At 47.9% G+C, this 6,233-nt stretch overlaps 1 pseudogene; it reads right to left on the bottom strand.

The window, feature by feature from the left end:
* Positions 1–2,466: 2,466 nt before the first annotated feature.
* Positions 2,467–3,023, bottom strand: LOC144820012 (ubiquitin-conjugating enzyme E2 G1 pseudogene; annotated as a pseudogene).
* Positions 3,024–6,233: the final 3,210 nt, after the last annotated feature.

Here is a 6,233-nt window from a genome sequence, read left to right as displayed (position 1 = left end):
CCTTTCCCCCCACCTCCACTCTCAATTTAGCAGGGAATAATATAGAATATTTAAGTTTGCCGTTCCATATTTCCTTCTTTATGACAAAGAAACTGAGATCTTTGTTTTGTTACTGCTGTAGTCAGGAAAGAAAGTTATCGCACTATGCTCAAAGTGCACCGGCAGGGCCGCACCGGCTGTCTGGAGAATGAGATCAAGGTTTCGAAAGTGAAAGATGCGGGCCAGTATGGGCATGTGAGGGGCACTCAGTTTAGGTCTACCACCTGGGACGCGGTGGGCTCTTTCCCCTGAGAAATAATGGGGTAGACATCTTGGTTGTAGATGTTTCTTGATGAGATCCTCCACAAATAGGTCCATTGCTGGCCCCCCGCCCCTGTCCGGCACCCTAATGATTCTGACATTATTGCACCTTGAGCAGCCTTCGTAATCATCCAGTTTTGCTGCCATCACTTTGCTTTCAGCTTCTAGTTGTTTTACTTTGCGTTTAAGTGCAGAAGTATCTTTGCAGAGAGTCACTGTTCAGTTTCTACCTCTGCCACTCTCATGCTCATTTTTTGAAGTCAGCATGGATTAATGAGAGTTTTACAGAGATCGTAGCTATGCGTGATTCCAAGGATGTATGCACCTTGTATAGGGTGGCCCTAATGTCCTGTAATGTGACTTCTATCCCTTGCGATGTTATATGGTCTGCAGTGTGGGTATTAGCTTGGTCCATCGTCTCTTGAGTATTGGTGCATGCAAATTTGTCTATTTTTGTTTGATACATGTTGCATGGACCTCGGCCCCCCAATATTATAGCCCCAAACAGTGTTGCACAGTTGAGAAAGTGTGGGTGGTAGTGCTCACCGCTGTCTGCCAGTGTGATACACAGTCACATGCAGCCTTTCAGGTTTCTTACACCAGGTTTATGACATAATTGTCTGTGTGTGGCAGAGGTCGTCTATAGTTCTGGGTGATCATGCACCTTGCCCTCTTTAAACGGATGTTCAGCGTTTTTTACTTCTTAGGTTACTACACCCCCCAGGAGTGTTGCTGTAGTGTCAGCTCCTCTTCCCCTTGGTATTGATTTCTGTTGGGACCAAGAGGAGTAGCGACCTGTGGTGTGGGTCATATACTTCGGGCAGGGCCGCATCTCGATCCTTGTGTGGAGCCCGTTGGTGCCCACTGGTGATATAGTCCCCCTATGAATGGCAGAGTCTTGGAGCCTTAACTTGCAAATTACACTCCTCTGTAGCTAGTGTCCATCACTATCAATCAGCAGTGGAGAAGGGGGAGCCCTTCCTTCGTGGTCGCAAGGCTCCCTAGGACAGTGAGAACGCCAAGTACTGGATCTGCTCCCCAGTGTTCTCACAATCTTACTGCCCAGTCTGCGAGTGTATTCACGGCCACACCCGATTCCAATTTCAATATTGCCAGGCCAGCGCGCAGCTTCTCGATCTTACAGCTGATTGGGCCCCCGCTCCGATACACCACCCGGGCCATGACAGCGTGCACCAGGGGTGCCTCCACAAGTTGCAGGACCTGTTCGTCAGCCGCTGCAGAGCTTAGTGGTTTAGCCGACGCCCTCGATCACACTCGTTATTGTCTCTTGGGAAGGGCAGATCCTATTCACGATGCGCGGTCTTGAAAGCACTTAAGGTCCGGGTCGCAGCTCTTCTTGCAGGCAGCAATCATTCTCATTGAGGTAGCCGTGCAGTCCAACGTTCTTTTCATGTTGCGGCTGGCTTATCCAATGCTTTTCCCACCACTTTTTGGGAGGTTTGCCTGCAGACTAAATCAAGGATTTTGGGGCATGTCTATGGAGACACGCAGCTGTTCTAGGCAGCGGCCATTTCCTTTGGCTGCCGGCCACGCTCCCCTCTAGTATACTGTTTTAAACTATAAAAGCCACTGAAATACATAATTTATAATTATTTCTAGTAAATATAACTCGTGCCCTAAGGTTACTATAATCCAGGGCCTTCCAGGCACAGCTTTCATATGAATAATCTCACTGCAAATATTGTAGTGATATTATCAAAATTGTGAAAGAAGAGGATGAGTGATGCAATGTGTGGGGCAATTATCAGTGCATAGTGAGGGCATGAGCTATAGATACCTTAAGGAAGGGTTTAAAGTGACTTCAGAAGACTACAACTGGTGAATGTCAGTGTTTTTATGGTTAAAAACTTTATGTTGTCACTGTACATTTCTCCTAACTATAATTATACTTTAAGCTTTGGATTTTTTTCCAGTGATTTTCCAGGTTTTTCTAAACTTTAAAGTAATATTTAATTACTGTACGTGAATCCAACCCCTGACATGCAAGGCCTTCAGTTGTGCAGCAGCCTAGAGCCAGCCAGCATTTGCCAAATTGTTATAACAGAAGTCCAGCAACAGGTGGGTAGAATGCAGGAAAAACCCAAAGTGCAATGTTTCTCAATAAGAGACCCTGAAAAAGTGAAGCTACTAACTGTTTAATTATGGTCACTTGAATGCAGATTCTTTGCTTTTTCTTACACAACGTGCAACTTTTCTTTTAAATTCTCCATTTCGATCTTCCCGCCATTCTTTCTCCTCATCAACATTTGCCTGTGAGTTACCATTGGGATCCGCCAGCATTGAAATGACACTATTCTTTATGGTTTCAACTGTATGTATGGGAAGCCAACGCTCCTTGGGTTTTTCATAGCCATACTTATCCTCACCAGGCTCGTGGAGAATAGAAATACACACATCGCTGCTTTTATCCACATTCGGGTGCCATATTTCTGTGATGGATTTCATCTTTGGCGGCCTCAGTGGATAATCTTTTGGGAAAGTGAGATGAGCTTTGAATACTCCACCTTCATATAAAGTATCTGCTGGGCCAATAAAAAGTACTTCCCATCGGTAAAGATCATTGTCATCTTTTAATCCTGCTGAAAATCCTTTGACTGGATTTTTGTTAAGCTCTGCCAACTGCCTCCGCAGAAGCAGCGCTGACTGAGGCTCAGTCATGCTTCACTCGGGAAAGGGGAAGCAGGCGGGCTTCGGGTGCGTAAACTCTGGGCAGCCCGTGCCCCAGACAATGCCGCTAAGAGAGTAAGTGGTAAGTCTACGCGGGCCCCTCACACCGCCTTAGCCCCACTCACCGCAATCCAGGCCACCGCCGGCAACCTTCAGTTGTGCATGGCTGGGGGTTGGGCGCTGGGCCTGACCTGTGGCTAGGTCTGGTGGCCTCCCCCCCACATGCAGCCAGCCCTACACTGCACACGCCTTTCGGCTATGCACGGTGGGGCCTGTAGCCACAATCTATGATTATCAGGCTCCGGAGGTTGGATTCCCTGGGGCCAAAAACAGCCCAAAGGTGGGCGCATGCCCCCTCCTCCTAAATTAGATGCCGGTCCCTGAGGATGTGGTTATTTTCCACTTATCCCTACCTTCCCTTTATGTCTTTTTTTACCTTTTTTAAGGACTTAGGGCCAGATGTAGGTAATTCATATTTACCGACTCTTAAATACCGAATTTTACCGATTCGGTATTTAAGAGTCGGTAAATATGAAGGGGGGAGATGTAGGTATTACAGAATCTGTAAATACAGAATCGTTAAGATTCGGTATTTACCGATTCTGTAAATACCGAATCGGTATTGCCCATTGATTCCTGTGGGCCTTGAAGCCCATAGGAATCAATGGGCAATACCGATTCTGTAATTACATTACTGTAAATACCGATTTTAGCAAGGGTGCAGGGGGTGTCACTTTGACACCCTCTAGCACCCCAAAGACGGGCATGTGTGCCATGTGGCACACAGACATGCCCTAAGGGCATATCTGTCTGTCACATGGCTGGGTGTGCATGCACACATGTGCATGCACACCTGGAATCGGTATTTTACCACCCAATTGGATTGGGTGGTAAAATACCGATTCCGTAAGGCCTTAGGGACTCTGAAGAGTCCCACCTACATCTGGCAGTTACTGAATCGGTAAAAATACCGATTCGGTATTTTACAGATTCGGTAAATTTACCGATTCGGTAAATTTACCGAATCTGTAAAAATGGCCCCCTACATATCAAATACCCATTTACCAGTCTAACGGCCGAAATCGGCCGTTACCGGTCGGTAAATGGCCTCCTACATCTGGCCCTTAGTCCTATGATGGCTCCCACCACCATTTTTTGGATGCTGTGGTGGCAGACGATCCGACCTCAGCTTGACATCTGTCTGGATCCACGGAGGCTCTGTGTCCCTATATGTACAATGTTTTTGAGCATTAAATGCTCAGAAACTGCCGAGTGGTTTTACACAAAATCACTCTTTTTGGAGCCTATCCTGTTTAGCTGAGTCTTAAGTTCCAATGAGAAAATTAATGAAGAAGACGCATTATGGAGCCCCCCTCTTTTTGGCCCCTGCTGGACAGATCTTCCCAAACCTTTCCATGTGCAAACTAATCAAAAAGTAGCACTTTTAGAAAGTTTCATTGAGATTCATCAAACGGCGCCAAAAATATTAGCAGCACATAAAATGAATTTTATATGGAAACACAATCCTAATTATAAATACCTAGTGGCACACCCCTACTTTTAGTACAGCAAGCACATTCACGTCATCATAATTTTAGATGCAAGATTTCAGTCATATTTCAGAGATCATTCGCTCACTCATCACTAGCAGACTGGACTAAAGCACGCCCTCTATGCTGGAATCAACAAAAAATGAATAAGCAAACTCCAGACCATCCCCCCAGCATCGGGGCCCCACAAGACAGCACATTATTGGCACCCATTTAAGTGAGCACGCCCACACACCTCCAGGGGCCCCCACCACTCCAAAAGGATACCACCCAGACCGCGGTCAATGCCAACATTTGTGGCCCTCACAGTGCGTAGCTATCAGGCTTCTTGACGCACCACTGGAGCCCAATGTGTTCACCCCGACATTTTTCAACTCACCACCACCAGGTGGGCCCCTCACCAGCAGCACTTCCTGCCCCCTTGAGGTTGAGTTCTATCCGCTGTGAACACCCCTGGGCCTCCAGGACAGGTTTAATTCCACCCTGTGGGCGTGTCTCAGCTGTCCTTGTGCCTATGGCTCCTAATATGTCATGATTTGTCTAGGGCGGGGGGAGAGACGCAAGGGGGGCTCCCGCACCGGAATTACGGAAATTCCAACCTTGCCCAGTCCAGCGGCTTTTCTCTGCAGATGCCACCAGGCCGCCTACCGAACTCTGCCGTGGCCGCTGGTTCCACCGCACACAAAGCTGTGCTTTCAGCATTGCGTTCCACATGTCCTGCTGCCTATGTAGCTACCGGTGGGGGGGTCGCTCCAACGCCCCTCCACATGTGGCCACACACAGCTTCAGGCCCCTGTCAGCTGCTTACAGTGGATCCCAGCAGAGTCAGCTCATTAACGGTGAGGTCAGATGGGGCGCCGCCATTTTACCTGTGCCAACTCCGGCAGTCTGTATCCATGGTCTCCCTCTCTGCCAGACAGCGTGAAATTCGCTGGAAAGGTGGTTGCTAGCTCTCAACCCTCTCTGCTCTGCTGAGGGCTCGCCAAACTTCGGATTTTGTCAGATTTAATGGGGCAAACACTGTGTGGCTAACACAACTCCCTTAGCTTGTGCCCTCCCACAGGCAGTATTTTGTTTTTTTTATTTCAGTACATTTTTATTGAAAAATATATTTACTTGGTGCATATCATATACATGGTAAGCGATAAGCCAAGAAACATACAGGTGAAAGAAACATGCCCCGGGGGGGGGGGGGGGGGGAGGGGGGTAGGGGTAGGTCGGAAGGGTTTTCAGAGGTAGTCAGAAGAGGGTAATCATAAGTAGCATAACATTGTCCTTTGGCGTTGCAGTCCTGACATAGAGTCCTGTAGTACGTTTGCTCTTGTGGTTATTTCCTTTGTTTTGTGCTCTTCTTCTCCCCCCTCCCTCCATGCGATTGCAGTTGTGTTCGGTCTTGTGGTCTGCGGTTGTGTCACACACGCAGTTTTGTTGTACGCCCCCTCAGTGGCAGGAAGGAAGAAAAAGACAGAGGAGGAAGCACAGAGTTGAGAGGTGCAGGGAGAGTGCAGTTTCGTTGTGACTTGGCACTGACTTTGTTAGGGTCTTTCTATTTCCAGCGGCTTGTCTTCTGCCTTGGCTACGGCGGTTTGTGCGAGGACAGGTAGTTGTCAAGGGAGAGCCACATTTCACACTTTTTATGTGTCTTTGGTGTGTGTTTGGCCGTGATGTTGTCTGCCCCCTGAGGAATGTTACCCA

This window comes from Lissotriton helveticus, chromosome 2_1, assembly GCF_964261635.1.
Source record: "Lissotriton helveticus chromosome 2_1, aLisHel1.1, whole genome shotgun sequence".
NCBI lineage: Eukaryota > Metazoa > Chordata > Amphibia > Caudata > Salamandridae > Lissotriton > Lissotriton helveticus.
The sequence above is the reverse complement of the archived record's forward strand: the minus strand, read 5'-3'. Positions and strand labels throughout refer to the sequence as shown.